The following is a 13263-nucleotide window of genomic DNA, read 5'->3' on the forward strand; positions in this document are numbered from 1 at the left end:
TGTTCCTCAGTTAAGTTCCTCCTAATCCTCCTATACGTACAAACATATGATATTTGTCCTTCTCTGCCTGACTTATTTCGCACAGCATAACACCCTCAAGGTCCATCCATGTAGCTACACATGGTCAGATTTCATTCTTTCTCATTGCCATGTAGTATTCCATGGTATAGATAAACCACATCTTCTTGATCCATTCATCCGTTGATGGACACTGAGGCTCTTTCCATGTTTTGGCTATTGTTGAGAGTGCTGCTATGAACAATGGGGTACATGTGCTCCTATGCCTCAGCATTTTGTATCCCTTGGGTAAATTCCTAGCAGTGCTATTGCTGGGTCATAGAGGAGTTCTATTGTTAGTTTCCTGAGGAACCTCCACACTGTTTTCCAGAGGGGCTGCACCAGTTTACATTCCCACCAACAATGTAGGAGGGTGCCCGTTAAACTGTACACTTTAAAAGGGTGAATTAGGGGCACTGGGTGGCTCAGTCAGTTGAGCATCTGACTTTTGATTTTGGCTCAGGTCATGATCTCACAAACTGTGAGCCCCTCATCAAGCCCCTCATCAGGCTCTGAGCTGACAGCACAGAGCCTGCTTAGGATTCTCTCTCTCTCTCTCCCTCTCTATCTGCCCCTCCCCAGCTCATGCATGCTCTCTAAATAAGTAAATAAATAAATAAATAAATAAATAAATAAATAAATGTGTTGGGGGGGTGGGGCACCTGAGTGGCTCAGTTGGTTAAGCGTCCAACTTCAGCTCAGGTCATGATCTCACTGCTCGTGAGTTCAAGCCCTGCATCGGGCTCTGTGTGTGGAAGCCTGGAGCTTGCTTTGAATTCTGTGTCTCCCTCTCTCTCTGCCCCTGCCCCATGTGCTCTCTCTCTCTCTCTCTTTCTCTCAAATATAATTTAAAATGTTTAAATTAAAAAAAAATAGAGGTGTCTCGGTGGCTCAGTTGATTGGGCGTCTGACTCTTGATCTCGCTTCAGGTCATGATATCAGTTTATGAGATCAAGCCCCTTATTAGGCTCCCCACTGACAGTGAATAGCCTACTTGGGATTCTCTTTCTCTCCCCCCCCCCCGCCCCTCCTCTGCTCTCGTGCTCTATCTCTCTTTCTCAAAAAGAAAAAAATTACTTTAGAAGGATAACTTAGTGATGAATCCACTCTACAGCAAAAGTAGCCCCAAATCTGTGTGTACCTGTGTGATTCCTTCCTATCTTAGCACAATATAGTCAACCTGAGGCCAGGGATCTGTCTTCAGTTTTTCAATCTAGTACAAAATGCACTGAATCAACAAGTCTTTATTTTTCCACCTCCAAGAGACTCCACTTCTCCCCACAAACAAAACAAAGGGACAGTTTTTTCCAACATTGAGGAGGTTAACTGGATAATGTAAACTCCAGCTGATAGTAATCAAAAGTTATTGGATTCTTGACCTGCATTCCTGTAGATGGCTTCCCTTGAGTTAAACAAAGGGCACAATTAGAGAGAAGACATTTATTATACTTGTTTTTGCCTTGAGAATATGTCCTGATCTTGAAATCACTTTCTGAGCACAAAGGTTAGATGGTTCACAGCCAGCCTCCAAATGACAGGATTTGCATGAAAAGAGTTTCCACTTTAATTCAACTTAATCTTTTGGAACAGCATTATTGAGATATCATCCACACACCATACAATTCACCATTTTATCTTATTTTATTCATTATTATTATTTCTTATTTTGAGAGAGAGAGAGCACACACGTGAGACTTGGGGAGGGACAGAAAGAGAATCCCAAGCAGGCTCTGTGCTGATAGCACATGAGGCTCACTCTCACAAACCATGAGATTATTACCTGAACCGAAATCAAGAGTCAGATGCTTAACCAACTGAGCCACACAAGCATACCTGTTTTTTTTTTTTAATTTTTTTTTTTTTGAGAGAGAGAGATCACGAGAGAAAGAAAGAAAGCATATGCACAACCACAGGAGGCACAAAGAGAGAGGAGAGAGATGCACAAAAATGAGCATAGGCAATCATGATGACACATCCCATCTTTGAGGGCTTTCATATACTACAGTCTCACATGATACTCCTCCTAGTCATGATTAAGAAATAGTTTTAATTACATCCATTTGCACATGAGAAAACTCAGGTTCAGAAACATCAGAAGCATATAGCAGCCACGGCTTGGCTTCGGCAGACAATGAGCTCTGAGTTCAAATGCCATTGATACAACATATTAGTCTTCTGACTTTTTGCAAGTTTTGAAACTTTTCTGAGTTTCAGTCTCCTCAACTTTACAGTGACAATGATAATGTGTCTCTCATAGGTTTGTGTGAAATAGAGGAGAATTTATTCACCCACACATATGTACACATACACACACAAAGAATGTGTAGCACTTCAAAGGAGTTTAGCAATTGGTTATTAAACTGTGGCATCTGGTTATTAAACTGTGGCCTCTGGAATCAGACTACTTCTGTTAAAATTCCAGGCCTGCCATCTGCCAAAGCTCACAAATTTAAGAAATCTGGCTTCTCATACCACATTTCCTTAACTACAAAATGGGGACAGTAGTAGCAGCTGTCCCCTAGGCTTGTTGTGGAATTTAAAGATGAATAAAAAGGGGCGCCTGGGTGGCTTAGTCAGTTAAGCGTCCGACTTTCGCTTAGGTCATGATCTTGCGGTTCGTGGTTTCAAGCCCCGCGTCGGGCTCTGTGCTCACTGCCAGCTCAGAGCCTGGAGCCTGTTTCGGAGTCTGTGTCTCCCTCTCTCTCTGACCCTTCCCTGCTCACACTGTCTCTCTCCCTCCTAGAAATAAATGAAAATATTTTAAAAAATAAATAAATAAAGATGAATAAAGGCATATAAAGTTCATAATAAATAGTCAAAAGATGATGGAGATAAAAAGTATAGTGATAATAAAGTTAATTATTGTCTTAATTCTCAATTTGATCAGCATCCATTACAAATAAGGTAAAAGCAGTTTCCAATTCTAGGTCTTCTGACTTTAAATACTGATGCCTTTCCATTATTAGATAAGACCGCAAAGTCAAGAGCAAGGATATGAAATATTTTCAGGTCCCAAGAAGTTTTTGGTGGCAGAAAATCTTTCAGCAACATTCAGGAAACAATAGACACTTCTGAAAATGAGAGAAGGAAACACTTCCCAACTTAGTGAATGAGACCAATATTGTTGCCCTGATTCCAAAACTAGAAAAAGACATGACAAAAAAAAAAAGAAAAAAAACTGAAGATCAATCTCTTTTATGAATATAGATGTAACAATACTCAACTAAATACTAGCTAAGTGAACCCAAGAGCATATAAAAATAATTATACACTATGACCAACTGAGATTTATCCCAGGAACATAAGATCAGTTTCAAAATACAAAAACCAGGGCGCGTGGGTGGCTCAGTCAGTTATGTGTCTGACTTCGGCTCAGGTCATGATCTCACAGTCTGTGGTTTCAAGCCCCACATAGGGCTGTGTGCTGACAGCTCAGAGCCTGAAGCCTGCTTCAGATTCTGTGTCTCCCTCTCTCTCTCTGCCCCTCCCCCACTCACTCTCTGTCTCTCAAAATAAAATAAAGACATAAAAATTGTTTTAAATACAGAAACCAATCAGTATAATACACCATATCAACAAAATAAAAACAAAACCACATAACCATCTTAACAGATTCAGAAAAAGCATTTGACAAACTCCAACACCCTTTCATAATAAGAAAACAAACAAACCAATAAAAAAAAAACCCACTCAATAAACCAGGAATAGAAGGGAACATCCTCAACCTCATTAACAGCATCTTTAGAAAATCTATAGCTCATGTCATACAACTGGGTAAAAAGACTGAAAACTTATCCCCTGAGATCAAGCACAAGACAAGAATGTCCACTCTTGCCCTTTCTATTCAACATTGTATAACATTATACCACAGCAATTAGACAAGGAAAAGCAATAAAGACATCCAGATCAGAAACACATAACAGGATCTTATACATATCTTATGCTCAAAGAATCCACTAAAACACTATACAAGCTAATAAGACAGTTCAGAAAGTTGCAGGGTACAAGATCAATTTAAAAAAAAAAAAAGGAGCTGTATTTCTATACACTAGCAATGAACAACCTAAGGATGAAATTAAGAGAATAATTTCATCTGTAATAGCATCAAAAAGGATACTTAGGAATAAATTTAATCAAATAAGAACAAGACTTACACACTGAAAACTACAAAACAAGTTGAAATCAAAGAAAATCTAAATAAGTGGGAAGAAATCCCACCTTTGTGGGTCAGAAAACTTAATACTGTTCAGCTGGTAATCCTCCCTAATCTGATTCAACACAACAGATTCAGTGTAATCCCTACCAAAATCTCAGCTGGCTTCTTTGAAGCAATTCTAATTCTACAAACTAATCTACAAGCTAATTCTAAAATTGTAATTCTACAAACTAATCTACAAGCTAATCCTAAAATTCATAAGGAAATTCAAGGGACCTAAAATAGCCAAAACATCTTGAAAAAGAATGTTAGGAGGACTCACACTTCTTATTTTCAAAAGTTATTACAAAGCTACAGTAACAAAGACAATGCCAGAGAGTATGCAGTACTGGCATAAAGATAGACATCAAAGGAAGAAAATTAAGAGCCCAGAAATAAACCCCATACATCTATGAACTGTGTTCCACAATGATGCAAAACCATTTAGTGGGGAAATGAGTCTTTTCAACAAATAATGCTGGGATATCTGGAGATGCAAAAGAATGGACTTGGACCCCTACCTCCCACCATATACAAAAATTGACTTAAAATGGATCAAATGCCTAAATGTAAGAGCTTGCATCATGAAACTCTAAAAATAAAACACAGGAGTAAATCTCTGTGACCTTGAATTGGAAAGTGGTCCCTTAGACACCGCACCAAAGTACAAGAAACAAATGAAAAAATAGATAAATTGGACTTCATCAAAATGCAAAATTTCTGTGCTTCAAAGGATACCATCAAGATAGTGAAAAAACAACCCACAGATTGAGAGGAAATCTTTGCAAATCATATATCTGATAAGGTCTAGTACACAGAATATATAAAGGATTTTATACTTCAATAATAAAAAGACAAACAATTTTTAATTTTTTTAATGTTCATTTATTTGAGAGAGAGAGAGAGCACAAGCAGGGGAGGAGCAGAGAGAGAGGGAGAGAGAGAATCCCAAGCTGGCTCCATGCTGTCAGCACAAAGCCCTATGTGGGACTTTATCTCATGAGTCATGAGATCATGACCTGAGCTGAAATCAAGAGTCAGACACTTAACCAACTGGGCCACCCAGGTCCCCCAGATCATTAATTTTTAAATGGGTAAAAGATACCTCCAAAGAAGATACACAAATGGCCAAAAAGCACATGACAAAATGCTTAACGTCATTATCCAGGAAATGCACATCTAAACTACAATAAGACACCTATTTATACCCACTAAGATGGCCATCATTTTTTAAAAAGAAGTGGTGAGGAAATAGAAAAATTCAAACCTTCATACCTTGCTGATGGGGATATAAAATGGTAAGGCCACTGTGGAACACAGTCTGGCAGTTCCTCAAAAAGTTAAACATGGAGTAATGACCCAGCAATTCCACTCCTACGTGTACATCCATGAAATGAGACGTGTTCATCCAAAACTCATGCATAAATATTCACAACAGTATTATTCAAGATCACCAAAATGTAGAAACAACCCAATGTCTATCAACTAACAGGTAGATAAACAAAATGTGGTATATCCACATAATGGAATATTATTTGGCCCTAAAAAGAAATGAGGTGCGGATGTATGCTGCAACATGAGTGAACTTTGAAAACAATAAGAAAAGCCAGAAACAAAAGATACGTATCACATGAGGGGATGAGGAGGACGGCAATGGAGATGACCAGTGAAGATTGGGGGTTTCTATTTGGGGTCATGAAAATGTTGTGGAATTAGATGGTGGTAACAGTTGTACAATCTTCTGAATAGGCTGAAAATAACTGAATTGTACACTTTAAAATGGTTCATTTAGGTATGTGAATGGCATGTGAAATTAGATCTCAATTTTAAAAAGAGAGACAATGAAAGCTGACATTAAGGCCGGCATGGGAGGGCTTCCTCATGACTAGAATGGGACCTCTCAGGACTTTAAGCAGGTTTCCAGGGAAACTATATTGCAAGATCAGTGGTCTATTTTGTGCCAAATAGTTGTGCAAAAACTGTATTCGTCACATGCCTGAGTTACAGAGCTCCTGCAACAGGTTGTGAATATCAGAGAACATCTTCAACTCGATTTTGATAGAAAGGTTTCTGCCATGATCACAAGACACTCATACACCTCTATCCCTCCCTTTTTCCTTATCATCACCTGTCAAGGTGGTCATTTACATCTGGAGTAGAAAGTGCCTTTGCCTAGGTCATTTACTCATTAATTTATTTATTTTCCTGGTACTTTTGCAAGGTCAAATAGTTTAAATGTTAAGCTTCAATTTCCATATCATTGTTGGGAGACAAGTCTCCCTGGAATTCTCACTGGGTTTTTTTTTTATTTTTTTAAATGTTTTTATTTATTTTGGGGATGGGGGGAGACAGAGAGAGACACAGCGTGAGAGGGAGACACAGAATCGGAAGCAGGCTCCAGGCTCTGAGCTGTCAGCACAGAGCCAGACACAGGGCTCAAATCCACAAACCATGAGATCATGACCTGAGCCAAAGTTGGACGCCCAATCGACTGAGCCACCCAGGCGCTACTGGAATTCTCACTTTTTGCAGGTCTGGGCTTTCAGAGCCAAAGATATGTGAGAGGGGCGCCTGGGTGACTGAGTCGGTTCAGCGTCCGACTCTTGATTTTGGCTCAAGTAATGTTCCCAGGGTCATGGGATCAAAATCCACATCAGACTCCACTCTCCCTGCCCCTCTCCCATGCTTGCACTCTTTCTCTCTCTAAAATAATTTTTTAAAGATAATAAACAGCCTTGGAAGCTAGAAATACGTTCCCTCCTGTGATGAGATACGTGATTATTACCTCCCCAGAGATGTCTCAGAGTAGTAAAGATCAGCCTCTCTCCCTGGGAGATTTGCTTATATTCAAGAATAATGAGTAATCTCTCTTTCCAGAGGGGAAGAAGGGCAGGGTTCCTGTCCCGTGGGGCACCCCACTACATGTGCAGGTAACACCCAGCCCTCATCACATTTCCCCGTAGAAACTGGAGCATGGGGAAATGCTGTCCTGGCTCGTGTTTTTGCTCTGAGTAATAAATCTGTGTCTCTGACCCAGGGGTCATGTCTTCTCTCAGTGTATGTATATAAAACTGTGCCAGACCAATTCATAAGCTTGCAGGTCACATACAATCTCAGATCTTTCACAGTTTCTAACCTAACAATTTGTAAAATTGGTAATAACAATGCTTATCCCTTAAGGGTTCTAATCAAACCACGTGAATAATGCACTTAGTTATTATTTGCCAGCCACTGTACCTTATCTTATTCATTAATTGCTTTCCTAAAGACACAAAGTTATGGACCCAGTAGAAGACAAGAAAGGGATCTGGTTCTTGGATTTCCATCTGAAAATAGAAGTTGGGAGTTCTGGTTCCACCACTAACCAGTTTTGTGACCCAGGACAGATCATTTCTATCTCAGACCTTTGAATTCTCGTCTGTGAAGTTAGAATACTGGGAAAGGTCAACATTTAAAAGATGTTTTCCTAGAAGCATTAAACTCATGAAATTATTCTGGAGGAGAAAAGGGTTCTGTGGACACAGAGGTCTAGGAAATTCTGCATCTTAAAAATCTCCCCTAAAAATTTATAAGGCATACAGTAAAAAGTCGGAGAGCCCTTCAGAAAAGAAACCTGTTTGAATTAAACCAAAGTTTCCAAAATGTCACTTGACCACAGGACCCTTGTTTCCTCATGACAGCAAACTACCATCGCATGGACTGTATCATAGAAAATGCTAAAATAATGATCTAAGAATCTTTCGAAGGTCAACAACCTTTTTCCTCTTCACCATCATTTACCCACATCTGATGTTTTGTTCCAGTTTCAAGCTAAGGTGTGAGTGGCAATTGTTTTCTTGTGGACAGGAACCATATTTGTCATTCCTAAATCACATGGCATCGGCAACTAACAGGTCTATGCTTGCATAAGGCCATATCAGTAAGATACACACCCATCAGCAAGTGCACAAAGAAAACAGTGATATTGGAAGTATGTAAATGAGCTGACCAACATTCTTCCTGCCACCAAACACACTTTGTTTTTCTACCATTCCTGGGAAGCCAGGTAGGGCATAAACTTTAGTAATCGGGGGAGGGGGGGGTGTAACCAAGAAGCCTTTTTCTGCCTTCTAAATAAGTAAATTCAATAAGAATGATGGTCTGGAATCTGGAAACTTTGGATTTTAATTCTGTCTACACCAGGAATTCATTCCTGGTTTGAAGTGAGTTATCTTCCTTATCAAATCATGTGTTTTTTCCATCTTGAAAGTGAGGGAGGGGTCCTAGGTGATCCCTGTGTTCTCATGCAGTTTGAGATTGTTGCTTTATTCTGAAGACATGGCATCTAAAGGCAGCTTTCGTTCCAGCAATTCCACAGTTTGTCAGTCCAGCCTTGTGCAGCAGCCTTCTGGTCCCATGCAGTATGCATTAGCCTCTTCAGCCTCCGACAAGCAAAGCTGGAGGTGGGAACAGCTCAAGCCCATCTGGGTCTTTTCAAAAAGGCTACATCATGCCTCTTGTGGTCCATGCCCCATATGGATGTCACTCATATCATTTGGGAAATGCTCTCTCCAGTGTTGCAGACAGCCTGTGTCCACTAAATCAGTGGCTTCAATTGCTGTGATACTGACATTTTCCTTTCTTTAATGATTAAAAAAGATCTACAAAAATACTCATTTAAGTTGTGTGAAGTTTACTTCAACCTCCAAAAGCAATGAGAGCTAACGCCTGGAAGCAGGACCAGACACATGGCTTAGATTAAGGCAAAAGAAGAGCTTCAAGTTTGAAGTTAAAGTGTGTTCTTACTTTGTGCGTGTGTGGCTCGGTCAGGGCCTCAGCATGGCTAACGCATAGCTTACTTGGGGGAACTACATGCTGTGAATGTGTAAATTGGCTTCTATTTCTCCAAACGGTGCTGAGGAGCTCAAATCCTCTTAACCACTGAGCACAGGGAATCTCTACCCAGTGCAGCCTCCAACCTTAGCTTTGAGGTCACTGACTGCACCGTGTCCCTGCCCAGCGTGCTGTCAGCTGAGCAAGGCCTGGGGCTCGTCTGAATACCCTCAGTCACCTCTCAGTCAGGGCTGCACGGCTGCAGGGAGAGGAACAAGCAAGGCCTGATCTGTGACCTGGAGCCACTCATGTGGCCTCTGTGGGCTTCAGATATTTTCTTTCCTTACAAAATGGGGCTGATAATCCTGCCATGAAAACCCTATCAGACCACTGGTGGAACATCTCCTGCTCCTCCCCAACTCATGCTGTAAAATCTGGGAGCATCTTGACTTTGTCTATCTACCTCTTCTTCTGGCTATCTTCCAGGCTTGACAAGTGCTGCTCCTTCATCCTGGTAACGTCCTTCCTTCTCTTTTTCTTAATAAATTTTACTCATACTTCTGGAGTCAGGTCAAGTGTTTTCTCCTCCAAGTGATTTTTCTTGACATCACAGTCTGATTGTCTCTGTTCTACACTCCTCTGGCAGTGGCACCTATATTTACATTTGCTAGCGAACTTCGAGAACCTGAAATCCGTTTCAACCAAGATGCTCACAGACAGGGATACCTGGATGACTGAGGTAGTTGAGTGACCCATTCTTGATTTTGGCTCAGGTCATGATTTTACAGTTCATGAGTTTGAGCCCCACATTGGGCTCTGCACTGAAAGTATGGAGCTTGCTTGAAATTCTGTCTCCCTCCCCGACTTGTGCACTCTCTGTCTCAAAATAAATAAATAAACTTTAAGATGCTCACACACAGATGCAATATATTCTTTTATAAGTGGCCTTTTTTGCAATGTCCTCCTCTGGTGGCTAATACTAGTCTAGGCACATAATGGCTGACTGTTGAGAGTGAAGGCACACGGGGCACAAGGGCCACCAAGACAGTACAAGGACCCAAGGGGTGTGAGTGCAGCACGGGCATTGTCTGTGACATGGGAGGAGGCCAGCACCTGCCTCTCTCCACAGTAGGCAGATCCTGCAGGGCCTCTCAAGGTGTATGTGGGAGGGATTGGATTCTATCTTGAGAAACCTCTGGACGATTTTAAGCAAGAGAGAGATATGATTAGCCATATGTTTGAGAAAAATATCATTGGCTACTATAAGGAGAATGTGTAGAAGCGACAAGACTAGAGTCAAACAGTCCAGTAAGTGGTTTTCCGTGTGACCCACAAGAAGGCTGCATCTGGATGGCAAGAGAACAGTGGCTTCCATTTCCTGTAATAAGAAGAAAACTGGGGCTGAACCCCAGATCTGCCTCTTCTTGGCTATGGACTTTGGGTGCCAACTTCACAGCATCGTTGTGAGGAAGAAATGAGAGAGTACATGTTTTAGTAGTAGCAGTTTTCCAGACATGTCCTGGAGGTCAACTGGGGAGTACAGGAGGTGAGGGAGAGCCAGATCAAGGATGACTCTAGGATTTTCCGGCTTAAGGAAGTGAGTAGATAAGTCAGAAATGACTCAACTATGAGCATGTCAGGTCTTGGGATAGGTAGAAAGGGCCTATTTGGGATCTGTGGGTGGAATGAGTAAGGCCCTCCTATCTCAGCCTGGCTCTGATGCCTGGTCCTCACTGCCATGGGCAGGGCAGGGTGGATCCAGCATACTAGCCGGAGAGGGTCAGAAAAAACAACAGGCCAATTATCTGAAAGACTAGGCCCTATAGAGGTGCTCTGCAGGGACTGGTAAGTCACTCCCTGGTCTGGGAACTGAGTTCACACACATGTGAATGGGGGGGACCTCTGTGTCCAGCCCTGGTTTCCCAGACACTGTGAGCTGGCAAGTGCAGATGTTGAAAAGTCTCTTCTTCATTCGAGGCCCCACTCATGTGCCACCTCCTCCACGTCACCTCTCCTGGCTCCCCAGACAGCAGCGACCACTCTTCACTCTGGGCTGCTAAAACTGCACACCCGGAGAACTGCGCACACCACAGTGCTGGCCCGCCACAGGGCTCATTGCCACAGGTGCTGCCCTGCCCCACTCACTGCAGGCGGCCAGCATCAGCCCAGGGCTAGGCTGGAACCTGCAGCTCCTGCTGGCATGATCCTAGCCAACAGGGGAAGTGGATGATTTTTCTTCTGGTGAAAAGCCTAAGTGTGAAGCAGAATAAAGGGAAATCAAGACATACCCAGAGGCTGTACGACAGGCGAGGCACAGGACACCATTAATAAAGTATTTTTCAATCATTTATTAAAATCCTTAGAGGTATCAGGTAGAGATGGGTAGGTGGGCTTTTCCAGAGTAATTTCACATACACAGGAAAGTGTTTGCAGACACTCTGTGAGCCAGTGGGAGAAGTTTCCAAAGGGTCCACTAGCTGGAGACCAGGATACTCTGTGGGGGCTCAGGAGATGCTCTCACACCCTGAGGAAGACCACAGTCACCAGAAACTACCCCTGTCACCTCCTGCTAGGAGGAGGCTGACTGTGGCAGGGCAGTGCGTGGCCCCCAGGTATCCCCCACGTTATTCTTCTGAGGCTTTGCAGTTCTCCTCGGGCAGGCTGGGTGTAGACGATAAAGGTTGTGAGCATACAAAAGACACTGGGCAGTCCAAAGAAAGAGCTACCTCCTCAAATGACCAGCACTATCCCTTCTCCAAGGATAGAGAAGCAGCACTATCCCTTCTTCACCCAAGGCCAGTGAGGCAGCCCAGCATCACCACCCTGGGTCGGCAGGTCTCCTCTGTCCTCCTCAGCAACAGGGGACCACAGAGCTTCTTGTCCAATGGGTTTGAAAGCTGGCACACAACTACTCCCCACCACTCCCGCATTCAGAATGCCCGCATGCAAACAGGCACGTACATGGTCATCCGCAGAGAAACACACCACTCACATCCACATATGCACACAAATGCCAAACACACGGTCTTACTCACACACAATCACCCCCAAATGCACATGCATGCCCTTCACAGACATCAAAGACAAGCATGTTCATATACAGCTATACACACACACACACACACACACACACACACACACACACACATGCACTTCAAGTACTCTCTTTACAGATTTTATAGAGTTGTATAATAGACACTCTGGGGTGCTGCTCAGATCCCCCACCCCTCTTTCCACTAAAGCATTCACTTGCCCAGGCAAGGTTACTCAGCAGGATGGGGCAAGAGGGAGTTTGGGAGGGGAAGTCAATGCACAGGTACAAAAGGCAGGTTCCACTGCCCCAATTCAAGACAACTGTTTGGGACTGTTTCCTTCATCCTCCCAGGTTTTAATCATCAGAGTGCTCCCCAAAAGAGCCATAAGTCTGTGCAGAACTCTTCCTTACTTTAAGGATCTTCAGTCCTCTAGAGTGGGGGAGACTAGCGCTTTTCTCCCTGCAGCCTGAAGGCTGACCGATCCTATAGCCTGGGCCTGGAGCAGAAGCCATGAGAGGATTCCTGGACAGGCCACCAAGGGGCTGCTGACTCAGGGCTAGGAACAGAACGAGGATCCTCCAAAATATCTGCAATTGGTGCTGAAATAGGTAAAAAGGGGGCGCCTGGGTGGCTTAGTCGGTTAAGCGTCTGACTTTCGCTTAGGTCATGATCTCACGGTTCGTGGGTTCGAGCCCCGCGTCGGGCTCTGTGCTGACTGCCAGCTCAGAGCCTGGAGCCTGTTTCAGTCTGTGACTCCCTCTCTCTCTGACCCTCCCCTGCTCACTCTGTCTCTCTCTCTCTCTACTAGAAATAAATAAAATAGGTAAAAAGGAATCTACTCTTCATCTGTGGTTTTGATTTTAGTCTCAAACCCCAGCTGACCATGTGACCTTAGGCAATATGTCCCTCTTCTGACCTTGGATTTTCCATATATACAGTAGGAAGTCTGGAGTAGGAGACCCAAGCTTCCTGTGACATCTATAAAGGGCTGGCAAGGTACTGTCTAAACCTGTGGTCTAAAATGTGGTCATTTGGCCCTCACCAGGGAGCTTATTAGGAAGCAGAATCACAGGTTCCTCTCAGGACCTGCTGAATCAGAATCTGCATTTTAACCATACCCCTGGGTAGTGCTGATGCCCTGTCCTAAATGAGCTCTGAAAGCCC

Source organism: Hyaena hyaena, unplaced genomic scaffold (assembly GCF_003009895.1).
Source record: "Hyaena hyaena isolate Hyena2069 unplaced genomic scaffold, ASM300989v1 scaffold_68, whole genome shotgun sequence".
Lineage (NCBI taxonomy): Eukaryota > Metazoa > Chordata > Mammalia > Carnivora > Hyaenidae > Hyaena > Hyaena hyaena.